The sequence below is a fragment of the Lithobates pipiens genome, unplaced genomic scaffold (assembly GCF_037356315.1).
Source record: "Lithobates pipiens isolate NorthernLeopardFrog02 unplaced genomic scaffold, aLitPip1_a1.2 Scaffold_19, whole genome shotgun sequence".
Classification (NCBI taxonomy): domain Eukaryota; kingdom Metazoa; phylum Chordata; class Amphibia; order Anura; family Ranidae; genus Lithobates; species Lithobates pipiens.
Window position 1 is genome coordinate 382202462 of NW_027507764.1, and position 18435 is coordinate 382220896.

The following is an 18435-nucleotide window of genomic DNA, read 5'->3' on the forward strand; positions in this document are numbered from 1 at the left end:
TGGGTTCCATTCCGGGCAGACAGGGCCCGGACCAGATAAGGAGAACTATTGACATTATGTCTATTCTTCAAACTAACTGGGATGGAGGCCCCAAACAATCGGGTATGCTACTCTCTTTAGACCTTCAGAAAGCCTTCGATTCGGTCTCCTGGCCCTACATTTTTGCCATATTACGCAAATGGGGCTTTAGGCAACGCTTTGTGGGCCTGATACAGGCACTCTACTCTACCCCCACGGCAAGAGTTCGAATTCAAGGCTTTTATTCTAAACCCATTGAGATAAAGCAAGGGACCAGGCAGGGATGTCCATTGTCCCCGCTTATTTTCGCAATGGCAATTGAGACGCTTGCTATAGCCATACGACAAAAACCAAGACATAAAAGGGGTATCATGCGGCTCTCGCACTCACAAATGTGGCCTTTTTGCCGATGACATCATGCTTTTTATCACCTCACCCATAACCACCCTGCCCAATCTATGCTCCCTTCTAGCTACCTTCTCCAAGATATTAGGCCTTCAGGTGAACTAAAATAAATCTCAGGCCCTCAATGTCTCCCTAGACACCTCCACGTTTGACCTCTTAAAACAGACATTTAAATTCCAATAAAGCAAATCCACCATCAGGTACCTAGGCATCAACCTTACGGCTAAGATAGAGAGCCTATACAGCCATAACTATCCTCCTATGTACCGTAAGTTAGAAGCAGACCTTCGGACTTGGTCACAACACTCCATCACTTGGCTAGGCAGGATACATGCTATTAAGATGACACTATTGCCCAGACTGTTATATCTGTTTCGCTCTCTACCAATCCCCACCCGCTAGGATCACATTAACTCCCTCCAAAGCAAAATTCTAACGTTCGTCTGGGGTAAGAAAGGGTTCAGACTGTCCCGTACCATTCTTTTTGCTCACCGGAAAAAAGGAGGCTTGGGTTTACCACACCTGTTCATGTATTATCAGGCAGCCAGGCTGACTCAGATGTCAGTTGTGTATTCCAGATACGAAAAGCCGGACTGGGTCCACATAGAGAAACAGGCAGTTCCTAATTTTACCCTAGACTTCCTATTGTGGACTCCCCAGAAAAACAGACCCTCAATTCTCTCCCTGACCCTTTCACACTCCTTTACATTATGGGATTCCTTACGCTCTTCTACCTCCCTGGTCTCAGCAATCAAACCCCTAACCCATATATTTAACAACCCTCGCTTCCCTCCAGGGCGCAATGTCTTAGCCTTCAAATGGTGGGTCGATAAGGACCTATACAGAATAGGACACTTTTTTACAGCGACAGGGCCGATCACCCTAAAACAATGCACCAAGAAACTGGACCTCCCAAAGACCGAGTTTTTCCGGTTTCACCAAATTCAACATTTCCTACATTCCCTCTGCAAAGAGGACCCCAACCCCCCGGTGTTTACTGATTATGAACTCTGGTGCGGTCAAGCCATGGACCAGAAGGGAGGGATCTCCTTAATATACAAATCACTTACCACTCCCGTTACTAAGGCGCCCTATATGGTCGCTTGGCAAACGGACTTCTGTTTTCAATGGCCCATGGACAAATGGCACTCGATGGGGGCCAAATCATTCAAAGGCCTACTTAACACCAACCTAATGGAAGTGGGGACCAAAGTACTAACCAGGTGGTACTACACACCTGCCAGAATTGCATCAATGTTCCCAAACGCTAGCCCTCTCTGCTTCAGAGGATGCCAGCTTACAGGGACCATGCCTCCCATATGGTGGGAATGCCTAAAAATCCGCCCTTTCTGGAAAAAGGTATTCATTTTGCTCGAAAGGTTGGTTGGATCTCCCATTCCCAGGTCTCCCATGGTGGCTCTTCTCAATAATCTGATTCCATATCTGTCTAGGCCCTTCAGTAGACTGGCTCAATTTGTACATCTGGGAGCCAAACTCGCCATAGCCAGGAATTGGAAGGAACCAGGGGTCTCTTTTACCAAAGTCAAGAGGAAGATCTCTTGGGTAATGGCCCAGGAGAGGCTGGCCAGTTTGTTGGAGGACTCATCTGATAGATTTATAGCCACCTGGGAGCCTTGGGCCCGATTAATGGGACTATCCAATTTTCCCTACGTGTAACCCTCTTACCTGGAACTGTGAGCAAGTAGTGTTGCTCCTTCCCTTCCCCTCTCCCTCCTTCCCTCCCTTTTTCTTCCTTTTCTTTTCAACTCTCCCTCTCTCTCTTCCCTGTCTTTAGGTTAGTCCGGACAGGACTATACTCATGTGTGAGCGTCTCATAGGTACTGTTAGATTGTAGGCAGTCAGAACCCTGACACACGCTAAGGCATCCTCTACCCAGCAGACGAGTTGAGGAGCTTTCAGTGGGTTTATAAGCTGGCTAGTTGTGTTCGTTTGGGTCACGGTTTGACACCCCCTGTTAGTGGGGTTTGGGCGCTGACCTCCCGCGACACAGAGAGATCCCAATTGGGGTGTCGGGGGAGCTGTGTGGCGAACCGTTAAACCTCACTTCCAGCAGTTAAGTTCCCCATGACCAGACATACCTGATAGTTAGGTCACAGGGTTTACCTTTGGTTCAGGGCCTATTCAAACCTGATAAGTCTTAACGCTTGTGCCTTCTTGAATATTCTCTATTTTTTGTATGTACAAATGAGATGCTAAGCTGTCGATGTTTGATATATGGATGTTACTTTGAAATAAATAAAAACGTTTGAAAGTAAAAATATATGTGTAGGGACTGCAACACCTGCTATTAGGAAGGATTTTAAACATCTTACATGGCAGTGAAACTCAGTTAAACCCTCCAGCAAATACCAAAACACTGAACTTTATGTTTGCAGTTGGCTGAATCTGTAAGTGTCAATTACATAAGAAAAAGCTACACTCACTGTGCGCCATCATATTCATAATATTGAAACCACCCTGTTTTCCAAGATAGCAAACAGAAGCACATCTGCTGATTATCAAAGAAAGAAAAGAAGGCTACTAATGCAAACTAAAACAATGTTGTTAAACATGAAGTAAGTCATGCAAACAAAAGGATCATATAATACTAATTGCAGAGCTTTTATTTTGCTTCACACATAAGGCTCATGTGAAATCCACAGATGCAGCTTTTAACTATGCAGGTCAAATACGTATCTGCTGCCAAGTTTTCTTTTAAAAACAAGCTCACATTAATAAATGTATGTGCACTGCTTCCGTGAACAGCACTACAGACACGAAGAAGGTGGCAGTGTGACATTGAGAGGAGAGAAACTTTTTTTTTTTTGTTAGTTAAGGGTGCCCCCTAGTGTATTCAGCTGTAATGGCACCATACTATTTCAGAACGTTAAAAAGGTATGGTTCTATTTGATTCAGAGCATTTAGGGGCAACATGTCCCAGCAAAAACAGTAACACTTGGTATATCAGTGTCCAAATGTTTATTCTTAAATCATTTAGGCCCTAACGCTCTGCAGAAAATTATTTTTCTGTACTGTTATCACAAGTTCAAGCATGTGGTCGATGTTAAGAAGCACAAGAATAAAATGGAAGTAAAACTAATTAACTTACTTTGTCCCTACATATTGGAACAGGACACAGGTTCAAGAATGTGGCTAATATTAGCAAGCAAACCCCGAACATAATGGACCAGGTCATTTTTATATTTCAGCTATGAGACTACTGATTTGGCAAAAACTCTATCATTACTTAGAATACTGAAGTAACATGCATTTTTTTTTTTTAAATAAATGCTCTCTTTTGGCAATATTGACAACCATGTTTATTTTAAAACAACTAGTGTTACTGCAGATTTATAGTGCACATTTTAGTCTGGTTTTCCCTTCTATAATAATACTAATGATTTGATTCTGTTGAACAGCATACCAACTTTTTTTGGCAATAAAGTTTTGTATTTAAAATTTTTGTATTTTCTTTTTTAAATCTGAAGCTACAAAAATAAGAGAAAAAATAGCAATAGTTAAAAAAAAAAAAACTTTTTATATTTAATCATGGTCTTCAATGCTCACTCCTTAAGGTACACTTGCAATTTAATGTTAATTTTTTTTGGAAATCTATGTTAATATCCATGGGTATATTACTAAATATATTTAAATATACTTAAGGCAACTATGGGCTTTACTGTATATTTCCATGTTGATAATTGTGTGTGTGTGTGTGTGTGTGTGTGTGTGTGTGTGTGTGTATACACACACACACACACAAAAAATTAAGAAAACACTGAAAATCTTAGCCAATAAGAGAAGGTAGTAATTATTTAGGCCTGGCTAGGGTTAGTCAAGGCTTAATAAAGAGTTAACTAATAAAAAAAAGTTTTTATGAGTTGATAAATAAAAAATAAATAAAAAAAATTATAAATTATAATTTTTTTTTGAGGGGGGGGGGGGGGGGAGATTGGGGTCATCTTGTAGTGGAATGCATAAAAAAAAAAAAAAACTGTTGCCTTTACAACCATTTTAACCACTTGACCTCTGGAAAATTTACCTCCCTTCATGACCAAGCCATTTTGTGGGATACAGCACTGTTACTACCTGACAATTGCACGGGCGTGCAACGCTGTACCCAAATACATTTTATAACCCTTTTCTCAGGAAAAAACAGTGCTTTCTGGTGGTATTTGATCACCCCTGCAAAAAAAAAAAGACCAACAATTTTTAAAAGAAACCCAAACAATCATTTTGTACTTCTTGCTATAAAACCAATCCAATAAAAAAATAAAAAATTTTAAAATCTAATTTTAATCAATTTTTTTTTTCCTAGTAATAGCGGCAATTAGTGACTTATACCTAACACTTTTGACAACAACCAGTGACATTAATGCAGTGATCAGTGCTAAAAATATGCACTGTCACTGTACTGACACTGGCTAGGAAGGGGTTAAACATCAGGGACGATCAAAAGGTTAACTGTGTGCCTGACCAGTGTTTTAATGTACTGTGGGAGGTGCTTTTACTAGAGGAAGGCCTGAATCCTTGTCCCTGCTTTGCAGGAACACAGGATCCATACCTTCCCTACTGACAGAATGATAATCTGCCTTGTTTACATAGACCGCTGTTCTGCCTCTGTGCTGGATGAGCGGCGGGTGCCAGTGGACATCTAGTCCGCTGTACCCTTAGATCAGCTCCCGCTCCTTATAATCACCTCCAGATCGGGCCATTGGTGGCACGCATGCGTGCCCCAGACCAGGAAGTGTCGGATTATGTACTTAGTACATGATCCGGGACAGCAGTACCACCTTGCTGTACTATAAATTATACAGGTGGCAAGTGGTTAATGTTATTAAAAATGACCTTTACTTTTCAATCTGCAGCACTTAATTTTTTTTAAATTCAATGCAATGCAATATGGCAACCTGGAGGTTTTCTGTACACAGTTGGTTTACAGAATGCTCCCAGAAAGGTCACACCCTGCTTGGCTTAGAAATCTTCACTAAGCTACAAGTTAGATTTTAGGCATCCACTGCAAAAGAAATGTAATTTTTGGTGAGATACTCCCTATGGATTAATTACTTCTGAAGGCATGCAAAAACTGCAACTCTACTTATCACACACTGAAAGTGCACCAGTTGCTTACAACAAGTTACGGTGCATTCACACTTGCAGCTGATTACATACATACAGGATGCATTCGCAAGAACCCCAGCGGGCGGTCATATCATAAGCTGCGAGTAGGCAGCCCCACTGAAAGTAACGGAAGGCTGCTTGCTCTCGCAGCTAGTCACGCCCACTCGCACAGTTAATGGCTCAATCTGTGTGTGTGGGGCTGCCTACTCACCCTGCTGGGGTTCTCGCAACTGATAGCATACAGGGTGCCTTAGTAATTGTGAATGCACCCTTACTGACTCCCTTTCAGAATGAGTCCCGTAGATTTTGCAAAGAGCTATTCCTTCAGAGCAGAAACTGGTAGGAATCTGCAATGTACCTAGATCACCCAGAGGGGATTGTTATTTTCGTAACAAAAGTAGAGTTTCTTTATAACCGCTTGCCGCCCTCCCAGCGGTGATATCCGTATGATGCCTGCAACTATAGCATCATTCAGATATCTTCTTTTAGAGCCGTCGATTCCCTGCCCCATAAGAACGATCATAGCGGCTGTTCAGCCGAGGGATGACTTCCCACCTCCCTTTGGTGCTTCTACTGACTCACGTGTGCAATCGGTGAGCCGGAGAGGGGATCCGTTGGCACCAGATGGCAACGATAAATGATTTCCAGCAGGCCACATCGTCCCCAGAGTCTCTGTGGTAGTTCAGAAGGGCGGGCGCGATGTTGTGACTTTGAAAAAAATTGGATTTATGTACTCACTGTAAAATCCTTTTCTCTGAAGTTCATTGACAGACACAGCTCCTTTAATTCTTGACCTTAGGGTTATCAAGCCACTTCAGGAGAGGTCTAGGCAGAACATGTAACACATGTAAAAACAGCAAGACTGCAAAGCACTGCCCAGGGGGCGGTCCCTCTGGCTAAACCCCCTCATTCTGCTTTCTGCAGCTCAGTTTGTCAAAAAGCAGTGCAAACATAAATAGGAGGGGTGGGTGTTGTGTCTGTCAATGAACTTCAGAGAAGAGGATTTTACGGTGAGTACAAAAATCCAATTTTCTCTTTCATTCATTGAGGGACACAGCTCCCTTAATTCTTGACCTTAGGGATTTCCTTCCCCATGCAGTGTCAAAAAACGAGGGGTGGGAACAGCAAAACATAACTGCACCCACAACACAGGGAACACCTCAACAGAGGAGGCGCCATCTTAAAACAGCTGCCATCAAAACCAGCGGCCAACTTGTGCATCAAAAAATGCGTTTACAACAAACTAGTAACTTAAAGAAAGTGTAATTGCAACCTTGCACAGCCACCTGCAAAACCTTGCAGCCAAGACAAGCATCCAAAGATGCGCTTACGTCAACTTTGTAGAATTTAGTGAAAGTGTAAACGGATGACCAAGTCGCTGCCTTACACACCTGGGAGACAGACGCTTGATGTTGGAAAGCCCAGGAGGTCTCAATTGCTCTGGTGGAATGAGCCGTCACAGGAAAAAGGTGCACCCGCCCCTTTAAGGCATAGGCCTGAACCACGATCTGTCTGATCCACGAGAAATGGTAGACGACGAGACCGCCAGACCTTTTTTCGGACCAGCCACCGAGACAAACAGAGTCTGACTTCTGGAAGGGAGATACACCCATAAAGCCCGGACCACGTCCAGGAAATGTAAGGCAACCTCTTTTGGGTGTGTCAGCTTAGGACATAAGGAAGGTCCTCATTTAGATGGAATGCCGAAACCACCTTTGGAAGGAAAGAGGGCTGCGGATGAAGCACCGCCTTATCCCTGTGGATGACCAGGTAGGGAGACTTGCATGACAAGGCCGTGAACTCAGAAACCCTCCTGGCAGATGTAATAGCCACTAGAAAAACTACTTATTAAAAAGGGAATCTCCCTATGTTCTCAAACTGTGGTTTCTGAAGCGCCGATAGCACTAGATTCAGATCACAGGGAGGTAGCAGTGGTCGAACCAGAGGGACTTCGTGTCGAACCCCTTGCACAAAAGGTACTCACCAATGAGCAAGACGCCAAGGGGCATTGGAAAAAGACAGCCAAGGCTGATATCTGTCCCTTGATAGTGCTTGAGGCAAGTTTCTGATCCACTCCTCGCTGCAAAAACAGCAGGATCCTGGAAACTAAATAAGTGCGCAGACGCCACCCCATCTCCTCACACATGGAGATGTAAGCCTTCCTCAGTATAGTAGAAATTACCGAGTCTGAGCGACCTCAGTCCTTTAGCACCTGGTTTTCAACAACCATGCCAATAAAACCAGCGACAGTAAAGCAGGATGAAGTATTGGACCTTGTGTTAGAAGGTCCTCTCGCAGCGGTAGCCGCCAAGGAACATCCGCCACCAGTCGTACTAGGTCAGCGTACCGCCGAGGCCAATCTGGGGCAATCAGAATTACTGGAATCCCCTCGGCCTCCACTCTGCACAGCAGATGTGGTAGAAGCTTGAGTGGGGGGGGGGAGACATAAATCAGCCGAAAATGCCCCACATGGAGACACCAATGCGTCTGACACGTTTGCCCAGGGGTCTCTTGTCCTGGACACAAACCTCTGCTTCTTCCATCTGGTGTGCCCCACCTTAGGCAAAGGAGCCTGAATACCTCCAGATGCAACGACCATTCCCATGGATCCAGCATCTGACAACTTAGGTAGTCTACCTGACAGTTTTCTAGGCCTGGGATATATATGGCAGACAGGGCCGGCACGTGTTTCTCTGCCCACTGGAGGATGTGAGCGACCTCCCGTGCTGCAGCTGAGCTCCTTGCTTCTCCTTGATGGTTGACGTATGCCACCGCCGTGGCATTGTCTGAATGGATCCTGATCGGACTCCCTTTGACCATGTGGAGAGGCAAAGTCTAATTGGCTGAAGCTCGAGCACATTGATCGGCAGTTGGGATTCTTCCCGCAACCAAAGGCCCTGAGCCGACTGTACTCCCAGCACAACCCCCCCCCCCCCCCCCAACCGGTCAGGCTGGCATCCGTTGTGATCAAAGTCCAATTGAGAGGAAGGAACGATCTCCCGGACCAAAGGGCTACCAGAGAAGGGAATCCCTGACTAACTGGCTCACCCGAATTTGACAATCCAGGGATAATCCTCCCTTAATTCTGAGGCGGAAGCTGCTCTCAGAAGAAGGTCGTCTAGGTAACTCACGATTGCGATCCCACGTTGCCTTAACAGCGCCAGAATTGGAGCGAACACTTTGGTAAAGACTCGGGGTGCTGACGCCAGGCCAAAAGGGAGAGCCACAAACTGATGGTGCTCTTCCCCAACTGCAAAGCGTAGAAACCTCTGAGGCATATGGGTACATGTAAATACAAGTGCAGCGACCATGGAGCGAACTGATTCCATCCTGAACCTTTACACTTTCACAAGGCTGTTGAAGGCCTTCAAGTCCAGGATTGGACATACCCCTTCCTTTTTGGGGACTACAAACAGATTGAAGTAGAATCCCTGAAACCTTTCCAGTGTCGGTACAGGTACTATCACCCCCCGAAAAATCTGTTTGGTGGACAAGAAAGAAACTATCTTATATCCCAATGAAACCAGTTCGCAAATCTACTGAGTCGGACAGTAGAGAAGTCCATCGGGCTGCGAACTCCCGAAGGTGACCCCCCCACCCGATAGTTGGGCAGGGGCAAACCTTCATGCGGTAACATTTTTGTTCGCAAACTTGTTTGGCTTGCGAAACCAGGGACGCTTTTGTCCTTCAGCAGGTGCCTTGTAGGACTGGGAACGCTTACCTGCCGACCCGGGTGGGCGAAGAAGCCGTTTCTGAGCGGAAAGAGGACCCTTGCCTATGCGTAGTTCCTTACCCTTCCTGGACTGTGGGAGCAATGTGCTCTTCCCACCATTAACATTTTTAATAATGTCATCCAACGAAGCTCCAAAAAGCCTCTCACCTTAGAAAGGCAAATCCGCCAGAGCTTTTTTAGATGCCTGGTCCGCAGACCAGCATTTCAGGCAAATCAGGCACCATAGCACCACTGCTGATACTGATGATCTAGAGAGAAGGGGGGCTGTTTCCAGGGCCGCATCACAGACATACTTAAGGCCATACACCAACTGGTCAGGAGGAAACTGTTGCTTCTCCAATTCGCGGTGCAACAGCTTTGCCCATTCAGTAAGCGACACCAAGGCCGTGGCCAGCACAGGTCGTACCGCTGACCCCACTACCGTAAACATGGACCGGGCCACTGCCTCGGCCCTCCTGTCGACAGGATCCTTGAAGGCAGGAGTCCCTTCTACCAGAATCTTGGTTACTTTATTTAACCTGGATACCGCGGGGGTCAGCGATCGGAGGAGATGTCCATTTTTTCAGGAGGCTCTCCTCAAAGGGGTAACACACTGCCATTCTTCTTGGGACTGAAAAGGCCCACTGCAGACTTCCCCATTCCTTGTAGAGGAACTTATCAGAATAAGTCAAATACACCTTAGGCATGTGGGCCGGTTTGCAGGACCCAAAAGGGAGCGTCACTTCAGCAGAGGTTCCTGCTTCATCCTGTATTTTCAAGGTATCAAGTACCACAGTGATAAGTGCTCCTACTAGCTTTTTCCTGCGCTAACCCGGACACAGAGTCATTCTCGCTGTCCAAACAGTCCTGGTCCACATCCTCTGACATGTCAGTACAGGGGCCAGCAGTCACCGCGGGACCCTAGTCTGAATCAGAGCTCTTCCCAGAAGATGGGGGCAGGGGGGGGGGGCGTTTTTTACCCCCCCTTGCGCTGGCACGCCACTTCAACCCTGGCAACAAAGGTCTCCAGGACTGCCGACAAAGCATCCATGGGCACCGCATTTTTTTGCAGGTGAGCCGGTTGCAATAGCAGGGATGTCTGGGGAAGAAACGCCAGCTTCTAACACCATGCTGACCCTCACTTGCCTGCCACAACTTAGGGACTTAAGGCAAGGTACATAAATCCTACCCTCCTAGCTGCTCACAGACTGAGGACTCACCACCCTGACCAAGTGCTGTGCTGCCACTGACCGATCTGCCCTGTTTCAGTCACAAAGTGTTCAGAGTGAAAACCGCGCTGTTCTGGAGGTACACAGACCCAGCACTAGAGGTAAAAAACGTGCTGAGGCTACAAGAAAATGGCCGCCGGCCATCCTTAGTACAAAAATCACCAAGAAAATGGCCACTGAACCTTCTAGAAAATGGCTAACACCCATATACTGCAGAAGACTACAGGAAAATGGCCACAGCCTCAGCAAAATGGCAGCGGCCTCTCCTGAGGTAAATTTACTCAGGCACCTCACCGCGCAGTAAAAAGGGGCAGAAAAACAAAAATGGACTCTAACAGCCAGCGCAGCCCTGCCAAAGCTTGGAGGAAGCATTTGATTCTCTTTTCCTTGCAGTATAAAAGAGAAGCAAGGAGAATTTAACTTGATGTTATCACCAAGATTCATTTGTGGACTGCCTTGGTTACTTTTGAAATCATTGTTCCTGGGCACGGGACTGTGCCATCCAACCATCCCAGTGGGATTTCTCCCTAAAAGTGCAAAAAGTGCAGCCAGACCTCCATCTTTTGGGTCCTACCTGTTGGTAAGCAGCTTGTGAGTGGGGTGCGCATCTTGGTGTGAAGTGGTGTATATACATGCAGCATCTTAGGATTTTGGCATCACACATAAGGACTGTTTTGCCCTGAACATATACTGATGGACTGTTTTGCACTGTGCGCTTTTTTTATATAAATTTTCTTTCAATGGTTCTGAAATTATCTATCTTGCATAAATTCTGCTTGTTTAAAGACTTTATTTGTTTTCATTTTATTATTGATGCACTAGCACTTTATTTGGATAGCACAGCATGTTTTTATGTTTATTGGTTGACAATATATTTATGTGGCTATATAGGGAGTGCAGTTATAGCTGTTTTAGTCACTGAAATAATTTTAGTTTTAACACTCAGCACAATTTCATTCTATAACTGTCATGTGTAACCAAAATCAGCCTACTATGCACCTGCTTAATAGGCAGGAATTAAAAGGCCAAACACTACTACATGGTATCCTCTGCCCCATTTCAAGCAGCCACCTAGCCCCAACAGCCAGTCTGAAGCCAAGCAATTACTCATCAAGATCTGACTCTGCAATGACTGTCACATGCACATGGTTTACACACCATGGCTCTCTCTGAGCATCAGTCTGCTGCTTCTGCTTTCTTTGGCCCCCTCTTCTGTTCTATGCCACATACCTCCAATAATCAACTTTTGCTTCTCATCTGCAACTTTTTTGTTTAGCATCTTAATATGCTAAGAGAAGGTTAAATCATTCCCATTAAACCACAATCATTTTAAGTAAGCTACACACACCTTCAATTCAAGCATGGGTTCTCAGTGGACACTTAAGCCCCATACACACTTGGTAAATCTAAAGGAAAAAAAAAATAAAAAATCAGCAGAAAATCTGATAGTGTGTATGGGGCTTTACTCTTATTATCTCTGGCGAGCCCAAGGTACCCTAGCTGAACACTAAAAGCAAGCACCCGCGTGTGCCACAAATGACAGTTCTTTCAGTACTCCAGTCACTGAACTGATCTGCTGCAGACTAACAAAAAAGCTTTACATCCAGATGTGGGACAAATATGGTCACTCACTCCTTCCTCCAACAATGCTTTGCTTCATGCCTAGACAACCAATCAGACATTATCACATGGAGGTGGGGGAAAGCTTATTCATGAAGTATATACCAACTTTTGGGGGTACACCCACAATTTGTAGAAAAGAGTATGGAAATACCCCCTGGAAATTCTCAGTGAGACTGTGGGATGCACCCAATACTAACAAACAAGCTCCTCTTTTTCTGCTGGACCATTCTTTCCATAATCATCTTGAGCTGGACCAAGCCAAATGTCAAAGAGATCAAAGTATACAAAGCCACCTTGCAGAGAATTCACAAAAATGCTTGCTATCACACCACAACCTAACCACACCCTAAAGCATATCATTTCCTCTAGATCACTTCTCCTATTTGCCACCCACATACAGTAGTTTTACTGCGGATGAGTGACACAGGCAGGCTAGACAATGTAGCTATACCCTTGCCGCCTGTCTTCCCAGTCCGCGTTGTGCATGCTCATGCCCCCTGCTGACCTGTGCTGTGATTGGACACAGCAAGAGTTTGGCAGCAGATTTCAGCCAATAATTTTGGCTGATCAGCTGTGTCCAATCACACACAAAGTTCCGAGTTTACAAAACCACTGTGTGCAGTGAACAGCAATCTGCAATCAAACAGCCAGATCAGAAAGTAAACACATTGCATATTACACATTGTTTGGCACACAGTTGATTGCTCCTAGATGTTAAACCTTTCCCAGCCAGTCTAATTAGTACAGTGTCAGTGTACAGTATTATCACTGATCACTGTATTAGTGTCACTAGCGACATCAGTGTAAGATAGTGACCCTCCCAGATAGTGTCTAGTGTCTATTGGTGCCAGATGGCCCGCCACCCTAATAGTCACATTACAAGTTGCTTATTACTGCCATTACAGTACAGCTGCATAAATTCCAGTTTGTATATACCATGGTTTTGAGACACTTTAATCATTGTTTTCAGCTTTCAAACAAACCGATTAAAGCGGTTCTTCACCCTAAAGGGGAAGTTCCGCTAATCTGATCCCTCCCCCCTTCCGGTGCCACAATCGGCCCCTTTCAGGGGGGAGGGGGGTGCAGTTACCTGGATAATCCAGGTATCTGCACCCACTTCCGGGCAGACCGAAGCAGGCCCCCGCAGACGCCCCGCCCCCCGTTGTGTTCTGGGAAACACACAGTTCCCAGGACACAGCGGGGGACCAGAAGAGACGCGCAGCACGACTCGCACATGCGCAGTAGGGAACCGGGCAGTGAAGCCGCGATGCTTCACTTTCCGATTCCCAGACAGAGGATGGCGGCAGGGGCAGCAGCGAGACGAGCAATCGCTCGTCATCTGCCGCCGACATCGCTGGACCCTGGGACAGGTAAGTGTGATTTTATTAAAAGTCAGCAGCTGCAATATTAGTAGCTGCTGGTTTTTAATATTTTTTTTTTTTTTAGGTGCAGAACCACTTTAATATACACTTTTTATATATATATTATATATATATACACAATTTTTTAAACAGAATCCACTTTGGCCTAACCTAAATAAAATTAAAGAAATTAGATTTTTTTTTCTCTTGGATATGTTTTATAATTTTTATATATATATATATATATATATATATATATATATATATATATATATATATATATATATATATATATATATATATATATATATATAAATAAAAACCCAGTGTAGATCAAATACCACCAAAAGAAAGCTCTATTCATGTGATAAAAAATGTGTTGCATGACCACGCAATTGCCAGTTAAAGTAGCAGTGCTGAAGAGCAAAGAATGCCCTCGTCATAGAGGGGGTAAAACCTTAATGCCCATGAAAACAATGCTTTCATGGGCATTTAATCAGCTTTCTTGATGCTTTTTTAAAACTTAAAAACACAAAACACTTCATAAATGCTCTAGATATATTAATGAGCATTGCTTTGTTCTTTATAATCAACAAACGTGTGAATGAGCCCTTAAGGGGATTCACCCTATTTTTTTTCCTAGCAACCGTTATCACTGAAACTGAAAGAAAATACCACATTTTGAGTGGTCATGAGAACAGGGATTGAAGGGAAATCTTACAATAGATGACATTAGCTGTGTGTGGCCCTTGTAACTACCAGGGATTCCCTTTCTTTTTTGGGATTTGAACTCACTTCTCCTTTTGTGGCTATGGGACAGTACAAGTTTTGCCTTCAGTCCCACTTTAAGCAATTACAAAACATATTCATGTTTGAAAGTGATCAGCAGTTTATGGACCCATTTTGTTTGCATTGTATGTTATAAAAAAAAAAAAAAGAAATGGCAACAACTGCAGATTGCCTTTTTAAAATTAAACTATGGGCAAGCTCATAAACTACATACAGAATATGATGCATTCATAATATTAACATAGAAGTGTTTTTGGCTTCTTTTTTTTTCTTCTTTTTTTTTGGGGGGGGGGGGGTTACTGTTTAAGCCTGCTAGTATATCCATTATTGTTTTTTACTTCCTGTAATGGCCCAACCTGCCCACCAATTACAGTTAAAGCAAACCATATTACACTGCTTGAAAAAGGGTTGACTGGAGTAAGGTTTTCATTTATTTGTTGATTACTAAAGTCCATTTAAAAGTACAAGTCCATCTAAGACTATCCTGTTCACATGGGGACAATGTTGCTATGCAATTCCTCTGCAGAACACACAGGTTTGTCACCTTACTACAGGTAGTGAAAAAAACAATCAGACCTATAAACAGGATAAACAATTACTAAAAACTAGGCTATTGGGGGGGGGGGGGGATTCATTGTGGATTCAAGGCCAGTTTATCTGTCTGTAATCCACCAGAATTCACCCTTGTCTAATCCAGTAATAGTACACGGTGATGTGGTTGTTCTGCTTTACTGCACTCTGCTCATAATTTTTCCTGCTGACAGTGGCTTATTAACGCTGAACTCCAGGATAAGCAAATATTGTCTAAATTCAAGAAGCATGTGTATTGTTACTTGAATCTTTCTCTATTTCTTCCAGATCTGTGTAGTAATCCAATGTGAAATGTTGCTTCTGTGCAGCAGATTCCTGTAATAAAGACCGGTCATTGCTGCTCTCTGTTCTTGTGCAGGATGACCGGTCTTTTATCTGCCCCCTGTAGTTTCATTTTGTAAACTGTTTTGCATTTATCTTCATAAGTAAAAACCTAATTTTGTAAACTGTTTTGCATTTGTCTTCATAAGTAAAAACCTGTTAAACAGCTTTAAAATTTCATAAGTATCACATGATATCAAGCACAATTTCCTTATTCATGTCCCACATACAATGACAATAACTCGGATCATTATGCAACAGCTGGTGGCTTTAAGTCAAGAGAAAACGAGTAAATCTTCAAGCTGCCATAGGGAGCAACATGAGCTCCAAGCCACTCAGATGAAACATCTGCTTTAAATTAGGATGTATGCTTTGTCTTCTACAGTTACCTATACTGAAATATTAATCTTCTCTTAACCAAACTTCATTACTGTAAACCCGAACTCTTATTCACTAAAAACGGTCAAACATATATAATCTCTAATTCCTGGTGTGATGTGGGACTGTAAAATGCATCAACTATTTACTTGATGATGATTGGCATTCTTAGCCATAAAATGTTATGCAGCCACAATAACGAGAGACACATATACTATTGCTGACTATCTCGGAGACATTCAAGCACACCTGAGAATCTTTGATTAGGGATCATTTCCTGTTCCCGTAGCACAACAAAACGATACTTAGCTGTTTGTTCATCTGAATCTAAAATAACTAAACGAAAAGAAAAGAACTAATGGGGATCAATATGATTTGCGGAAAGCAGGGGAAGATATCTCATGCTTCAGGAATTACTGAGAGATTTTTGATCTATTATGTATGTAGTACTTCAAGATCAGATTGCTGCATGCTCAGGGTTTGTGGCCTATAGCACAGGCATAGCAAACTCACGATAGAAAATGACAAGCACAAGGTACCCCAAGTGCCTGTTCACACCACAAAAAACATCCTCCAGATCCATTCCAGATGGGTTTCTGCATGCGCATCTCTAAAGTGTTTTCCATGCATTCCAGTGCATTTTTCTGTTTTTAATACATTTCATGATTTTCCTTTTCACTGTACTGGAGTCCAATGTGTTGATGCGCTTTTTACTGCGCTTTTTACCGCATTACAGTTCTGTGCAGCATGTTGCACTTTTTTTCTGGAACTGAAACGCACTGCACTGGTGTGGTCTATGCCATTGGAACCCATATAACTTGCTTTCCATGTGTTTTTGATTCAGAAAAAAAAAAGCACGAGCCCATAGACCTAAAAATAAAATTGTCTAACCTTACAGATTTACAGGTGGACGAGGCCAAAATATCAAAAATCGGTAAGTGCCCACAGAAGTGTCTTGTCAACCACTGGAAACGGGGTATTTAGATAAGCGTGGCTGGTCATTGCCATTTCAACCCATGAAGCCTCTTACTTTCTGTTCCCCACCTCTCCTGCTTATGGAGCTCCACAAGCAGCTAGACCAGAGGGTGTTCAAGTTCTGCCTGCAAAGTTCAGTTTCCTAATTAGCTTAGTTACCCAGGGGAAAAAGTTGTTCAAAATAAAAACAAAATATTTAATATTTGATAAATATTAGTTGATACAAACATGAACAAAGAAATACTTCACATCTGTCTGTTCTGCCTTTGTCGCTCTGTCTGCATTTAGACACATTTTCATTATTATATTGGACATCGCAGCACATGAAATTGCACAGAAAATCAACCATGCCTCATTTTCACCAAAGCACTGTACCACAGCACACAAATGTGAACAGACTCATTGGATTTAATGTTTTTTTATGACGAATGTGTGTTTTTTATACACAATTATTGTTGGTGTTGTCACCACAGGGTGGCACTGTGGACAGCACAGCAAAAAATTTCCCTTCAAATTCCTTCCAAACCTAAATGTCTTAAATGTATGTTTTGTGCATTCCAAAATGCACTTATAAATGCAATGGTGTGAACTAGGACCTAATGATTCATTTAAAAAAAATGTCTTTGGTTAGAAAAAATGAATTTGACTGCGTCCAGGACCGATTTAGCGCAGCTATCTGCACGTAATCGCAGTGTACTATTTCACCTGCGGATAGCAGCAGCAACGAGGAAAGAAAAACAGGAAGCAAATAAGAAATGGCAAGAATGTTCCACCGCAGCTAAACGCAGCCGCATGTAAACGCTGCTAATCACAATGTACAAACTGCAGGTGATCACTGTGCCTGGAGTCTTGGAATTTTAAAATAACAAAACATGCTTTTAACAGCAGCAGAAGGAGGCTTGTGAGATGGTCAAATGTTTGCCAGAAGCAGATGGAACTTACAAGCATCTCAAACTGATCCAAGATACAAGCTGTATGCTATCGTTGACCATAAAATAATTGGAAAGAATGGTCATAGAACTAGATTTAAACTTTCAGCTTTTAACTGTAATTTTCTTGAGAAGACTTGAATGTGCCTGCTCATTACAAATAACTAGTACACACGATGAGATTATCGGACAAATGATCATCTGGTTTTGTTTTTCCATGCTAGTCTACATATCGAGAAAACGAATGGGTTACTAAAGTATAAAAATTCTCGTACGACAAAATAAAAATTTGGAAGTGATGTAATATACTGTATTGTATTTTCGAACAAAAACTGTACTGATTAAATGAAAATCATATGATCTGGCATCATACGAGACAATTTTCACGTTTGTCCCTTCGGAAAATTTCAGATGAAAGCTGTGCATCAACGATCAGATTATCGTACAATCGCTACGAAAACAGTATTTTTTGTACAATATTCTGATCATGTGTACGGGGCTAAAGAGTGCAATCACATTAGCACTTTCAGTCAGTCCCAGGCATGGTTCAGCTCCTTGGGCTGATTCATTTATGTAGTGTCAGTGCTCCGAACCACGCCTAGGACCTGCTAAGCATACCATGCCAAAGACCACTTATCAGGATGGTCACAGATCGCGGTCACGCTGTGTCCTAGCAACACGGCGCAGCCGCGATCGCTGCCAGGGCCATGCAAGAGCGGTCGTTCTGGGAGGCTGTCATATGACGTCCACCCAGAACAAGTGCCTCACCACCCAGCCATCATTTGGTGGTTAGCGGGCGGCAAGTGGTTATGTATTGCACATTTATTGGATTTTGAGTGCTATAGAATGTATAGTATACTTCCACCTTGAAAATGTGCATAAATATCATTTCTGCAGTCAGTTCAATTCTAATATTTCTTAGACACACACATACATACAGATATATATATATATTATAAATAAATAAGGAAATGCTATCACAA

General features: G+C 43.3%; 1 protein-coding gene across 1 annotated transcript in view; it reads right to left on the bottom strand.

Annotated features, from left to right (window-relative positions):
* The window catches only part of ZNF236 (zinc finger protein 236), a 336247-nt gene that overhangs the window by 293947 nt on the left and 23865 nt on the right, over window positions 1-18435 (bottom strand). The gene's annotated exons all lie outside the window — the stretch shown is intronic.